This window comes from Emydura macquarii, unplaced genomic scaffold (assembly GCF_026122565.2).
Source record: "Emydura macquarii macquarii isolate MOO-44397 ecotype Brisbane River unplaced genomic scaffold, CSIRO-AGI_Emac_v2 contig_2734, whole genome shotgun sequence".
Lineage (NCBI taxonomy): Eukaryota > Metazoa > Chordata > Testudines > Chelidae > Emydura > Emydura macquarii.
The window spans coordinates 2,871,066-2,887,072 of NW_027132871.1; positions in this window are offsets into that span (position 1 = coordinate 2,871,066).

Below are 16,007 nucleotides of genomic sequence, written 5' to 3' on the forward strand. Positions count from 1 at the left end.
TACCCTCCCTGTAGAAATGCTATTTGGTCAATTCTTCCGGCATTATTCTCAAGTAGATTTCTATCACCTGCCCCATGCTCCTTTTCAGCACTGCAGTAGTTTGGCAAGGAGACTATTCCCCTCTTTTCAGGGCTAGAAGCACAACAGTGCCACAACCCCTCCCCCCAACCCACCCTGTTGTCAGGAGATTCTGTATGAAAAGTGCAGACATAATTTTTTTTAAAAGATAGTGGCAGGGATGGAAAGCATTAAGAATCATTGTTACAGCAACATATGGCTACTGACAGGATGCTTGAACTCTTAAAGGATCAGATCAGATGCAAAAGCATCTGGATATGCTGTGTTCCTGCCAGAAAGGATAAGCCAGACTCAGTTATGTGGAGAAATTCCTTCTTTAGATATTGATATTCCTAAGAACTACTGTAACGCTCCTTTGGAAGCCTGTAGTGAAAGATGCCCCAGGAGTTGGGGGAAAGCTGCATTGCCTTAGGAAGATCTGTGGACAGGAGGGTACTTTTTAAAATCTTTTTGCTGTGAGTCTGTTGCTGCTTATTGCTGGCATATGGCAGGGCCTCCTGCAGGATTTGTTTTCCTGGTAAGATATGCGTTCTTAAAGGAATGCCAAGATTGTCTTGGCACCTTTTCACATTTGTTCTTATACATTCAAAGTAATATACTGAAATGAAAAGTGAAGGGAACTAAGATTTGAAAAGTGGAAGGGCACTGTGAAAAGGATAACCATACTGCTTGGTTTACGAGGCTGGGATAAAGTCTTGTCTGTAATTTTACAAAAGGGAGGTCTGGTGATTTGAAGGATCTAAAATCTCATCTGGTGTAAATCAGTATAACTCCACTGAAATCAGCGAAGCTGTGCCAATGTATACTACTTTAGGATTCTGGGCCTCAATTTTTGGACTTGGGTCCTGCAACATAAAGCAGAAGAATAAAGAATAATTAGGCTGCAAGAAATGTCCAGATTCCCTCCAGATTTTGATTCGTGTTTAAGTGGAAGACATATTTTGTAATCAATCTTCAGCTAACTTTTGTTGTTTGGAATCAAAACAGAGGAGTCTAAAGCAGTGCCATGATCTGTTCAAAATGGGCTTTGAGGCCCTGAGCTTAGAACAGGTGAATTCAAGTGAATATGGATTTCCCACAACTGAAAATCATTACAAACCCATAGGTCAGCTTTGAGGTCATGCCTGTTCATTCTGGTTCACTGGAAGCAGTAATAGAACTAATAATGGTTAGATACAGGGACCACTGGGGATGTGTGTGTATGGAGTGTGTGTGTGTGTGTGTGAATGTGTCAGATGGTTTAAAAAAAGTGGGTAGACTGATCTAAACCAAGTAATATGGCACAGGAACTGAAGAAGACAGGCTGATTGCCAAGGACTTTCTCACAAGCCTGAGTGTGAGTGGAGTGCGCTAGCAGGCTGAAGGTGGGAGGAGATACATAGTATTGCTGTCTGTAGGCAGGCAGGGTCAGGCTGCCATAATCTAACCATTCGACAGGGCTCTACATTCCAAGGACTGTGTCCTCCTATACATCTATAAAGCGCATTGTACATTTTGAGTGCCAGTGTAATATAAATATCACCCTCCATCTTGTTTCTCATTTCCTCTTCCCTCCCCCAACCCCCACCTGTGCCAGTGATGCCAGCCTTTTCTATCCATTTGTTAGTTTCTTGCATGAACTTCTCTATGCCTTTTTGAATAGTGCCCCAGTATGCATGGGGGAATCCCCAATGCAAGGAGCGTTCTCAGGGGGCTGGATCCCCCAGCTTTCCAGTTGTTTTGCATTGCTGCGGGTGTCAGAATTTTGTTCACAAACTATTAATTATGATAGAAATCCATGAAGGATGTTACAAAATAACGCTTTAGGATGGAATTTCCTTACAGAACTTTTTGCTAACATATATTATTTTATTGTAAAACTTAAGGCAAACATTTTCAACAGTGGCTATGATTTTGAGTGCCTCAGATTTTGGGTGCCAACCTGAAACATTTTAAAGGGGTCTGATTTTCAGAGGATGAGCCCTCAGCCCTTTCTGAAATTTGGGTCCTTTTAAGGCATCTCAGGCAGGGCATCCCAAAAAACAGAGGCATCTAAAATCAACTAATCATTTTTGAAAATTTGACCTAGTATTTTCAGAACGAACAAACTGCATAATCTTTTAAAAAGAGACTCATACTAGCTCTAGACACCCTCTGAGACCCAACCGTCAAGGATCTTGAAAGAGTTTTCCTTGAAAGAGTTTTCTCTGGAAGAGAGATTAAACAATATTATCTCTGACATCTTATCCTGTACTTTAGTTGTGTCAGGAAGGGATAGAATTCTTATTTGATATTAATGAAGCAGGTGAAATGTGAAATGATATTCCCTTATTATTTAATGAAATAGTTGTTTTCAGTAGTTAGCGTGTCTGTTCAGTGATACAAAAGAGCTAATAATAATTTTGGTTTTGAAGGATTTATTATTTCTATGGGCAGCCTGATTTTCTGAATCTGTTTGAGACACAGTTTAAGGTGCGCTGAGGATGTCTTGAACACTGCCCCCCCTCCCCCCCCCAGCGTCCTTGAACTTTGGCAGCAGGATTTAAAACGTATAGTTTTAAAAATATCTCCCAGAAAGGCAATATTCCTGGAACAGTGACAGAGTAGTTTAGCTCACACCAGTTTTGAAGGAGCTGCAGTAATTAACTATGGCAATGTACGCTTTGGAAGTCTCTAACCACTGGATCTGCACTATAACTTTGTATTAAAGTTACATGATTCTTTTTTTTAAATGAAAAGTTTAGTAATTGCTATGCTTTTATTGCAGTTGCCTTTCTGCTGAAGTAGTTCAGCTGTTTAAATTGAGGTTTAGTGAGTTTTTAATACCCAAAGATCTGAGTTCATATTAATGACTTGCAACATTTCCTTGTGAAAATTGAAGCCATCTTGTAAGGTAAAGGTGTGTAAACTGGAAAAATAGCCTGTATTGGAAAGTTATCCTCTCTGAATACCACTGCTGATCTCTTAACCGTAACACAGATCTCAGCTGCAGAGTAGTGTGTATGCAGAACTCTTTCATGTCAATGGAAGGCTTGTACAGAGAGAGTGAAATCAGGCCCCATGCAAAGAGCCAGCACAAGGGCTAGACATACACCCCATAACTCCCACTGAAAAGCTTTTTTTTTTTTTTTTTGGCCTTAAGTACATAGACCTTGTATGGGCCCTCCCTCTGCACAGAGATGAATTTAATCCAGAATGAATGAAGAATATAAAATGATATTGCTTAAATCTTACATAGCATTTTTCCATCTTTAAAACCCCAGTGTAGCCAGAACCTTCACCAGATAGTGCTGTATCTTTATCTTAGTGTTGTCTTGTTTTGATGTTAAGATGTTGTCTTTGTTGGGGGAGCAGGGCTGGGCCTAGGAGGAAGTTAGTTCTGGTTGGGTGGGCTGGAGTTGTTACTGGCAGTGTCCCAATAAATCCTTTGCTTTCTCTCAGCGAGCATTACATTAGGTAAAAGCAAATACTCCTATCTGTATGCCACATTTCAGCCTGGATTGGATTTCTGCAACCAACAGGTATATGACTTAAAATAAGAGTTTATCATAGAAATATTCATTGACCATTATTCCAGTTGTGCTAGCATAAAGATGCACCAAAATGGTTCTTTAGCCAGGGCCTTCAATTCAAAAAGCATTGTCTTCTTGAACTAAAAGCATGCTATCATTAGCCGGTAGTAGCAGGTGTTCTATTCTCTTAAAGTTCTGGTGCATCACTCAGTGGGGGGATGATTCTTTTGAACCAGAAATATGAACATCAGTAAAATGAATAGTATTTTTTATACTATAAGAATAGTGTTGAATACAATCATTGTAATTGGTCTTACTTTGTTTGATTTTTAGAAATACAAATTTATCTATGCCTTTTTTCAGTAGCGAAGAGGCCTGTGAGATCTATGGCTAATAACGATAAAATAAAACTTGGCCATTCGACCAGCTGATCCTTCTGATAATATTGTTGCCTTTTGGCCTGAGCAGTTAGCCAATATTCTGGGCCTTGCCGGGTTTGTTTTCATTAGGAGGAGAAACAGATGGTATGAGTCAGCTGTACCTTTGGTACAATCCTGTTTATTTACAAATAATGTGCACAAAGTCCTGTTTCTCTGAACACAGTAGGAACAAAGAGCAGCAGGCAGGTTCCTAGCACACAGTTTCAAGCCTGCCTTTTCATCAAGTCCGGTGCCCTATGGAGCTCTGTCTCTGTTCACCCTCAGGGCCTTGTGCACCACTTTTTTTGCTGGCTTTCTCTGGGCTTTCTCATTGCTTTCTACCTTACGCACACGCACATGCACACGCACACACTCCCATCAATTAATACCTACTCCCTGCATTTAAAATCAGTCCCCAGGGAAACTCCTCAACCTGATCAGCATTGTGTGCAGCTAGTGCCTTAGGCAGTGGCTTCCGTGGTATCAACTATCTTACCTCATAAAGAAAGTGAATTGCTTCTTCTATTTAGTTTGAACTCAGGGTAGCTAGCACACCCATCACTTTAACAAGATCTGTGATTACCCATAGATCAAAATCAGGCTTGATGGCAGCTGTTAACACCTTCCAGCATAACAATATTTAATAATAGGGTTTAATTTCAATTCAAGCTAGCATATGTAGAATTTCAGGGTGAAATACCGTGCTGTGTTCCCAAGATGTGGCTTTAAGCCACCTGTGTGCCCTTCTGACCCTGAGCTGCTGCAGCAGCTGGCATGACACCTGGCTTAATTTTGACAACCCTGAGGGCCCATCTAAGTTATGGCAGTTTCCTTGGCTACCCTGCGGGTGGCAGCACTGCTCAGAATCTCCATAGAGTGATGCCCTGTGTGCTGCAGCCCTGCCCTGATACCTCTCACATACTCCGTCACGCACCCCCTATGCCAGGGTTTACAATGGAATCCTTGGAAGGCACCCTGCCCTTGCAGCTGTCTTCCTCAGTTCCTGCACCACAGGACTCCTCCCCTGGCTGAAACCAGAGTTTGTAGACTCCTTTTTCCACTCTGGATCTTTTACCCAGCATAAAGGGGCTGGAGTGGTAGTAAGGATCTTGCTCTGGCTTTTGTTAAGTACACATTTCATTTCTGGTTCAGTAATATTCATCTGATATTTAATATGCGGAAAGGCTGTATCTTACTAGTAACTGAAATCATGTTTTATTTTAGACTCTTGTCTCTTAAAGTGTGACAGAAACTTTATCCAAGAGCACTGGACAAAATGCCTGCCTAGCAAAACACAATAGTTATCTGTGTCCTGTAGTTTGCAGGATGTCCAAGCCATACCTCAGCTATTTCAGATGATATATGTATTCTAATCCATTGCAGTATATTAGCAGATCAGACTTAATCAGTCTTAAGGGAGCTTTTGGGCCTTTTCCATAAACAGGTCAGAGATAAGTAAGGCAGATTGTTCTGTACTACAGTATCTACAGCAAGTGAAATGTTCAGGGACACCAGCCAGCAGGCTAGACTAAAGAGATTAAGGGAAGCAAAGTGAAGAGAGTGTGACCATGACACTGATATTTTCAAAGGACAGAATCACTTACTTTGCATTTACACTTTCTCTGTTGTTACACTGGTAAATATGCAAATTTGCTTTGATAAAATATTCACCTCCATTGATTTAAGTGCCATAAAATCAGAACAAATCACTAATGTTAAACACACAAAACTAGATTAGAAAAGTTGAGGGTAGGGAATGACAGAAACCAAGGAAAATCATTGCATACTGAAATGAACCTCTAGACATTTTGAGATTCATCAATGGCTGGATTCAATCAAGAAACAGCTGAAAACAGTTTCTCTTTAAAAATAATAGTGCTGAAATATGCGGCTAAAGCAGTAGTATAATTTCAGCTTCTGATCTGAGTAGAATTTAGCTAAGCATAATAAATGTTCTTAGCAAATTCTTGATTTTAGTTAGTTTGTTTTTTGTTTGCTTTTTGTTTTTCAGAAAGCAATGGATCTTAATTCTTAGAGCTGATTTTAGGGATTGTTGAAACCAACAGCTGCATTGGACACCAAAGTGGAAGGACAATGTGAAAGGTTAATAGAGGTAAGAGGGAAACTCGGCCCCATTGAAGTGAATGGGAGTGCTGCCATTGACTTCAGTGGAGGATCAGAATTTCATCTCTTGTAAGTGCATCAGCATTCCTTTGTTTTTGGTCTGAGCTTGTAAAAGAATGAAGGGTCTCAAGAACTGAGGTTCAATATTTACTCTTTTCATGTGTGGGTAGAGGACTGTGATATTCTTCTGTAAAAGGAACACACACATACACCAAAAAAAAAAAGAAAGAAAGAAAGAAAGAAAAAAGTGACACCATATTCACCTCTGGCATGCAATTCTTTCAGCTCTCTTTCTTCCCGTTCCAATTGCTGGACAGTGAACCCTTTTCTTTTCATTCCTCTGAAAGTCAGTATGGCTATCTCTGTTTACAGCAGCCTTGAAGATCTTCCATTTCTCCCCTGCAGGAGTGTGTTTGTTAGCTTATCATGGAAGGGATATGCTAATTCCTATTCAGGTAAGGGTTATTTGATCACCAGAGGCATTTGAAGGTGTAAGTAAAGTCTGGTCTTGTTAGTCACTTCCAAAAAACAAAACAATTACTACACCTCTTTTTGCACAGCTGCTGTCTAATGGGCCATTTTAACTGCACGGTGACAGACTTCTCTGTTTCCAGATTCCTATGCTTGTTAACATCTCTGCCTAGCAACCCAAAAAGAAGAGGATGTGATGTCTCATATGTGAAATAAATGGCTAGCGCTCTCATTTCATCCATGAATCCCTGCTATCAACTCTCTCTTATTCTATTTGTGGCATTGTATTTTTTTCTTGCCTGTGGCACGATGGGCTTTTTAATAATAGGGTTTCCAGGTATATTACATTAGCTGAAAGTTGTTCCTAGCAGATATCCTGAAAGGAGTGGTAATACTATTTAGCATAGCATTGTAAATATATATTTTAGAGTACCGCTGAATGAGTTTTTCCTATTACCAAAACATTTCAGCAGATATGTCAGTTTTTTTTAATAAGTTTTCGGTTCTGGAGTGGAAGTCGGGAGACCTGGGTTCTATTGAAGGCCTTGTCACTGAGTGACCGTGAGTATGTCAGTTCACACCTCTGTCTTTTCCCCTCCTATCCTTTGTCTGTTTTGTCTATTTAGATTATAGGCTGTGGGGGCGTGAATGGCCTCCCTCTGTGTGTTTGTACAGCATCTAGCACAATGGGGCCCTTATCTTAGTGGTGACCTCTTGGAACTGCAGTAATGTAAATAATAAATAACAATAACTTGATTTTTTTCTTTATAATTATATCTTTCTTCATCTTTTATATAAATACATATAACAACAACAAAAAAGAAGGAAGATATTTTTAGAACATTAGATGACAACGTTCAGTTCCATAGCATACTTTGCAAAGGTACATTTGGATTGTTCTATCATGGATACCAAAGGGAGCACCCATCAAAAGGAAAGGCAGCCAATGTTGCAACTGTTGGTAATGAAATTAGAGAAGTTGTGGAAAAAGATATGCATGGGATTTTCAAAAGCGGTCAGCATTGGCTTAACTCTGCTGCCACTGACTTCAATGTTAACAAAGTTAAGCCAAAGCACAGAGAGAAAACTTGTGAAAATCCTACCCTATATTTATAAGTATATTGCATAAAATACTAAGGAATGTAGCCCTTCCATGTGACTCATGTGCTGTAATTTCCCCAGTTATTTCTACTATATTATTTATAGAAGATGCTTCCAGCTACCACCTTCTCAACAGAAATCCACTTTATGATGCTGAAAGGTGGATTCAGATCTCCTACAAGATCTAATAAGACCATTTTGGTGGGATTGTTTTGATGATTTGGGAATCTGTCTGTACAATTTATTAATTCTGTGTGAGATTATGAACTCTCTGCATGTGTCTTTACCAAGCTGTGAACTCCATTTTGAATGGGCAGCCCTTTGCCTTCTCTATGTTTGTTTGTCTCCATATTGGATTGAATTTCCAACAGAATAGAGGTACAGGGCTGACAGTAGAAGGTCTTTAACTCTGGAGTGCTCTGCCATTACAATGGAATAGATCTAAACACTAGATTGGCTCCCAAACAGGAGAACTGATTTATCAGGGGAGAGGTCACCTGGCAATAAAATCACCTGGTAGAGGTTTCTGATCACTTGAGGAGATGAACCCAGGTGTCACCTGACAGAGGGACTGGATGTTATAAAAAGCTCTGTTGGGTATCATCTCCAGCCATTTTCCCCCAGATCAGGATGAGGAGCTGCACAGAAGAGCCTGATGAGACCGGGGGAATCCTGACTATCTGGGCATATATGATGCTCCAATTACTCTTCAGGGAAGGATGAATTAGCAAGGGACTTTGCATTTAGGATGTTCATTGTTTTCTAAATGAGCTGTAACTCTCTGGTGCTTTATATGTTAAGTAAAAGATCAGTAGTCTTAGGCTTCTGCACAAAGTGTGTGTGTGTGTGTGTGTGTGTTATACTTCACAACTACCACATGCCTCCAGTGACACTAACACTGTAATCCAGAAGGCTCGAATCTTTGGTGGTAGTCTGGGAGAGTGTGTGCTTAAGATACTGGGGTGACTCAGAGATCGGCACTGGACTTGGGGGCCTATGGCAACTGGGCTGAGGGCCTCCATTTCCATGAAGGGGTAGCAGATGCAGAGTCGATGCCCAGGAAATGTGTCAGAGAGGCCAAGGAAAGAAACAGTGCTGCAACCTACTGAAATCCAGGGAAGGTTAGAACACAAGGGGGCTCAGAGACTTAGATTCACCTCACAGCAATCTGGTGGGTGGCTTACTGGAAGCACCTGACCAGATCTGTGATGATTGTGTTGTAGTTCCGAAGACTAAAGAGCCCTTTATATAACTTGTCCCAGTAAAAACATTGTTTCTGACATGAGATAAATAGGGATCTAAGATGAATGGACATATTGCTGTCAGCACCACCAGCATTGGCTGTGTTTTGTTAACTTACCCTTCAAGAACTTCTCTGGGGGGAACTAATAATATTGATTCAGTATTTTGTTTTGGTAGAATCTTAAGGTCAAGGAACTAGAAGTATTCTTGACATATTGTCAAATGTTTTCCCAATTACTGTCTGAGATATGTTGAGTTCTTGTTCTCACTTCTCCCAAGTGTTAGGTCCAGAGGATGTCGAAGAGAATTAAGGCATCTACTCCTTTTCCCTGCTAAATGAATCATACTGTCAAATGTTTTAAAGCAATTGCTTATTAGGGATTGATTAAAAATCTACTAAAGTCAACGAAAGACTGCCATAGATTTCAGTGAGCTTTAGATCAAGCCCTCAGAAAATGTTCTTTGTTTTAAAGTAGTCCTCACTGACTTCCACCAAAATCAGGGCCCCCTTGTGCTAGGCACTGGATCCCTGGGTCAGTACCCCTCGTGAGCGCATCTTCAGTGATGCATTACATTGGGAAAACCATTTTGTTATATTTTGAGGAAATCACAGTTTGTATGACTGATATGCCAGGTTTGTTGGGCCTTGACTCAGCAGCCTGGGGGCAGCAGCCTCGATTGATGAGTGGGCAAAGGCACAGGGGCAAGCAGTGGAAAAGGTTATGCTGTCTCATTCTACATTAAGCTCCTATTGTAAGTTAAGGTTATTTGCTGGGGGTCCCATCCCAATAACTGGGGAAGAGGAGTTTGAACTCTGGTTGGAACACACCACTAAAGTGCTGCAGGAGTGGGCCGTACCAGATGCAGAAAGGTGAAGATGTCTATTAGAGAGCCTCAGAAGCCCAGTATTAGATGTGATTTGCACCCTGAAGCTCACTAATCCTGAGGTCAGTGTGAAGGACTGCCTAGAGGCTCTTAATCACACCTTTGGGAGTGAAGACCTTTATTGTAAATTCCTTAATTCCTCTCAACAAAGGGGTGAGAAGGCCTTCACTTATATATAGAGAGAAACTGCTTCAGAGAGCTGTCAAGAGGGGAGTAGTGACTGCTGAAGAGATGGATCAGACCAGACAGGCTCAAATTGTAAAAGAAACCCAATATCTGAACCCGATGCTACTTCATCTCCGGTTAAGGGAACGATAGGAAAGTCCCCCAACTTATTCCCAGCTGATAAAACAGGTCAGAGAGGAGGAAAAAAGGCAGGCCACCAGTGAGTTGGGGGAAGCCCAACCATCTGAATCAGCCAGCATAGCACTCTTGTGAACTGCCAGTATACCGATGGTGAGCACCAGAGAGGAACTTGCCCAACAAATGCAGGTCTTGACAGAAGAGTTAGCTAAGCTATGTAGTACCGTTGACCGAGCTAAGACTTCCAGGCATAAGGAGTCCCTGGCTGTGGTAAGGGAGAAGTCAGCATTTGGAGTCACCATCCCACCCGAGCAAATGGGGGAAAGGACAGTCCTTCTGCTACCGGTCTGGCTAGGATGGACACAGTGCAGCCAAGTGTCATAATGAAGAAAATCCCTCCTTAATGTATGGAAAGTGAGGACCAGTTGGGAGGGTTTGAGGAACTGCCAAAGGGGCTTGGGAAGGGGGTCACCCAGGCCCACAGACCTTGAAGGTTCCCCTGGAAAAGACTGTCCAGCTGAGATTCCACCAAGACTTATGGGCCTCGAGCAGAGGTCACGGTGAGGATCAAAGGGATGGAATGTAAAGCAGTGCTTGACACTGGATCTCAAGTGACTATTACCTATAGATTTGTGCTTTGGTGTATCAGAGGATGGAGATAGCTTGAGACACATCAGCAATATGTTTCACGAGTAAGAGAAAAGCTGTGGGATGCTTATCGCTTAGCTACAGCTGCTGCCCACAAGAACTCAGATAGTAACAAGCATTGGTATGATGCTAGGGTGCGGTTGCAGGAGCACCAGCCAGGGGACAGAGTTCTGCTGTGAAATTTGGGTGTTGCTGGCAAACGCACAGGATAGCTAACACATGGAAGGCAAAACCTTACATGGTGATGGAAAAGATGGAAGATCGCCGGTCTACAAGATTAAACCTGAGATGGAGCCAGGGCAAAGAAAGACAGTACATAGAAACTTCTTACTACTTGTGGAGGCATTGGTAGGTGCCCCCTTTTGGCATGCACCATGACATAGGACCTGTGAGCAAAAAGATTGCTGGACCGAATCCACCACCCAATACGTGAAGTGGGCCCGCTGGGTTAACCCACCCCTACTTAGCACATCTGAAAAGGAATCTAAAGAGAAGGACCTCACTGTGCTGTACCTAGGATGGAGACCAGATTCCAGCCTCGATCAGATGAATCTGGTGAAAGCTTAATTTCTTCAGCCCGAAAACCCACGGTATAATCATTTAGGCCTGTTGCTGGCACACCCACACCAACAATGAGACCAACCTAGGATAATGAGCTTGTCCCACCAACACCCCCAGATCTCCTGGAAGAAAAACAGGCCAGTGATGACACACCTAGGCTATTGCACAGTGGGGGACATATAGGTAGAAGGTATCCCTGGAGCCCTGGATCTTTCAGTATCTAAACAGGAGATGCAGAGGCCAGTGCCAGTAGCTGAGGAACCCTCACCATTCCTTGCCCAAGAAGAAGTCCCTCCTTCCCCTGCCAGGCCCATTCTCAAGAGGCGCGACAGGGTTATAAAGCAAGTAAACAGGTTGACTTATGATGCACTATTTAGTGAAGAATAAATACACTTAGCTCACAGGCTTGTGGCAGCCCGTAGTAGGTTTCCTCAGACCCTTTGGGGAGAACTCATGCAGTGGGTAGAATCCAGAGTGTAATCACTCATACTGGGATGACAAATTCTTGGCTGGGGGGAGGTGAAAGCAGAGTCTGAATGAGCTCTCTCCTGAGAACTAGCTGGGGAGGGGAAAAGGCTTCAGGACCAAACTGTATTTACATGAACACACACACTCTGTCATGGTACCCAGCAGACAGAGCTATGTTGCCAAAGTGGCCAACTTTGACTGTTGTTGGGTTATGCATCACTTTACAAATTCACTTCACCTGAATGCAGGGGTAATGAAATGTTGTTATTCAGAACTGTGCTCAGTGTGCCCTGATTGAGGAGGTCATCCTCAAATGAACTGAACTCGCTAAGCAAGGGGCTCGAATGCCAGACCTCTGTGAAAGGAAGACGGGGTGGGGACAGGTGTCCTGCCAGGAGGTATGGCTCTGCTTAAGAGTCCTAGGCATGGCTTAATCTGCCAGTCCCCACTGCTCAAAGGCAGAGCTAATTAAGGCTCCATTAGAGTCTTTTGTTGTGTTAAATGATCACTAGAGCTGAAATCACTTCTTGTGTGACAGCGTTTTCCGCACAGCCTGCTTCAGCAATGAAGTTCCCCCACTAAATTGAAAATCAGTGAGAGCTGGATGGAACCTCAAGGGACTAACCAGCAGAGGTCACAGTAGAGAAGCAGGTGGCCACAGAAGGTGATGGTGTGCATTGGTGACGGCTGGCAGGGTGGCCAGCGAGGGACTGGATCGAGCAAAGGGCCTTCATTCCCCCTACCCCGCAACCAGGTCCGAGGTGAACTCTGCAGCTATACCTCTGAACTCTGAGTCTGCACTGAGTAAGGACAAAAACAGTGCTGTGAGGGGGACGGCACTGTGAGGGAAAGGGCAGGTTAAAGGAACTTCTGGTTGCTGGATTTAAGAACCTGAGACAAATGGAAACTACCCAACGTATTCTGGAGTGGGTGTTTTGTACATGGTTTTATGCATGTGAATCCTGATTGCTGCATTTTCCCAAATTAATGCTGGGTTACTTTTCCCCTTTTTTTAAAAGTTTCTTTTCTACACTCAGTCTCTGTGCTTGCGAGAGGGGAAATATTTCTCTAGAGGCACCCAAGGGGTGATGTGTAATTGTCCCAGGTTACCGGGTGGGGGGCTCAAGCCGTTTTTGTGTTGTACTTTTGAAAAGGAATCCCTCGATAGTGAATTCAGCTCTTATTGCTGTCGACTCCAACTGGCAGAAGAGTTAGTAAGAGACGGTCCCTGTCCCAAACTGCTTATCTTCTAAACAGACAAGACAGTTACTATGGGTAGGGGAAAAAGAACAGAGAAAGGAAGTGACTCACAATTACAGCAGAGCTAAGAAGAGAACCCAGCTTTCTTGATTCCTAGTCCACGTCTACCAGACCATGCTGTCTCCTGTTAGTCTGATCCATTGCTTTTGTATATGTGTATTAATCAACTTGCATAACTATTGACAAAATGAGCTAAGTGATAAAGGATAACGAGATTTATTCTGCAGATATAGGATGATTATTCAGTTGTTTGTGCCTAATATACCTTGTCTTTCCAATAGTTTTTACAACTGGTCTGAAATTGAATTGGAAAGTGAGGATTTTTCCATGGAGGTGTTAGAAGCAAATTAACTGGTTTGGAATTGGTCATGGTCTTGATGAACTGGAGCCCAGCACAGAATATGGTGAAAACTGGATTCAGAGGCAGTGAAGCTGGTAGACTGGTTGACTAGGGAAGTCCATATTATGCTCCAGATAGTATAATTAACATATTTTCTATTTGCAGCCAAACTGGGGTAGAAGATTAGTTTTAACAAAACCTCTTTTTGAGAAGGCAAGTATGGAAAGAAGTATGAGTCTGGTAAGACTGACTCTTCCTCCAGGCAGCCTTGTTTTCCCCCCACTCCCAATCTTCCCTCTCCGCCCTCCCTACCCCCCCCCCCCAAAAAAAAAAAAAAAAAAAAAAAACCAAACAAAAAAAACAAAAAACCAAAAACCCTTAGAGGAGAGGATTTTTATTTTCACATTAATTTAATTTTAGTTGTTTGAAAATTTTAGCAGGAATTTTCCTGTGTAATAATCCCAAATGACAAATAATTTTTAAGACATATGTTCATTTCAGCTGTTTTCCCTCCCTACTCAGTAAAACAAGTGTAGCTGAAACATCTTTCTATATCTTTGTTTATTTTTATTATGTTGTGATCTATGTTCAAGTGGATGAGTGGAAAGCTGTGTGTACACCTTTAGGCCCTTGTGTCTAATTTGTTTCCAAATACAGAAGCGTAGATGTTAATACTGTATTGCGTTTGGACTTCTGAATATATTCGTTAGCTGTGACTTCCTTTTGATATGGAATTTTGACACAGAGCCAGAGTCTCCAATTAAATCCATTAGATGTAGAAGTGAGGTAGCTGGATTATTTAAGAGAAGGAAAATGTCTTCTGCATTCCTTTTAATTTTGGAGTAGTGTTTTACTAATATTGCAACCTTGCTGCTTTCCTCTCTCTAACTGGGAGACCTATGACATAATACCATTCATTAAGATTGATGCAAGTATCGAGTAATACAGGATCTGTATCCATCTTTAAAAGGCTGGACTGAATCCAGATTTGCTTAGCACTGCCATCAAATACAGCCATTCAGTCCTCTCAAAGCTTTGTCAGCATAAAGAAGACAAGGCTACAGATGGATTTTTTGACAGTTTATGCCTGGTACATTAAGTGAAATATTTTTGTGGATATTATCTGCCTCTAGCCTTCCTTTTACAAACCCTACTGGTGCTCCTGTATAAAGATAGGAATAATATCTTTGAGGCATGTTGTTAATTTCCTGAACATTCTTACATGCCATTTGCAGGAAGGAGATGGATCAGAAATCTCCATAGCTGTGCTAGTGCTTATCTTTTTGCTTCAAATGAGTAAAAACAAAATGCCTTTCCCACACCACAAGACAGGATTCCTTTCTAAGACATTTCAATACAAATGTTGTCTGATTCATATCAGCTGTGCCCAGAATGTTTTTAAAACTGTCAGCTAGAAAGTCATCTGCACCAGGTGCTATTCCTATGGTTGGTTCCTACGTGGCTTTTTCAATCGCCCAGAGTTTTATAAACGTATCTATTTGAGGCACCTGACTCTCAGAGAGTTTACTGAAATCAAATGTATTCATGAGGTGTTCAAACCCACACTGCTGAGAATATCTGTTAGTAGTGTGGTATGTAGAGGGCAGCAGGAGAGTGTGCGAAGGGAGGTATATCAGCCCCAGGATGATCAGGGCTTTATTCCCTGCAGCCTAATTGGAGTCATGAGGGGGCAATTAGGAGCCAGCTGAGGCCAATTAGGGATCAGCCAGGTACTCCATAAAAGGGCTCCGCCCCCCAAACACACAGTGCATAAGTTGGAGGGAGTAGAGGTGTTGTGTTTGTTGAGTGGAGGGAGCAGAGGTGTTGTGTGGGGTGAGGCAAAGTAAAGTAGTGGAGTGTGGGAGAGCGGAGGAACCCCGAAAGGAGGTACTGAGCCCAGCAAGGGGCAGCAAGAACATAGGGCCTGAGAGGCCAGAAGGACTGAGGGGGGGGGAAAGTAGCCCAGGGGAAGAGGCTGCAGCTCAAACAATACAGAGCCAGCAGTATACCGCTGTGGTTCATAGGGCCCCTGGGCTGGGACCTGGAGGAGCGGGTGGGCCTGGGTCCCTCCCCCAGGGAAGACGGGGTGATGGGCACTTTCCTGGCCCCCCAACAGGAGCAAAGCATGAGATCCACTAGAGGGGAGCCGGCCATCGGCCACAGTAGTAAAAAAGAGACTTGTAGAACTGGATTGATGTTGATGCTGGTTCCAGGTTCCAACATTACCTATCTAGCCTTGTATGTGCTAAGTGTAATGTTATTACTATGCCTGCAGTATCAAACTCATTCTGTGGAGCGGGTCAAATCCCATTTTTAATGATGGTCCATAGGCCAATGTATAAATTTAGCCTGACGTGCCACCCTCAGTTCACACTGCACTTCCCATTGATGCCAACAGAAGGCTTGCACAAAGATCAAGGGAAGATTATTTTATTGCTGTTGTACCTAGGACCCCTGACACGGACCAGGACTCCATTGTACTAGTGCTGTACAAACACAGAACATGGACTGTGTGTAGTAATTGAATGTTGCATTATTTTTAATTCAGCACCTTCTTGCTGAATTAAGAGTCTCTCATTGAGGACAAGGTGGGATAGGTAGGGAATGGGCTAAGCT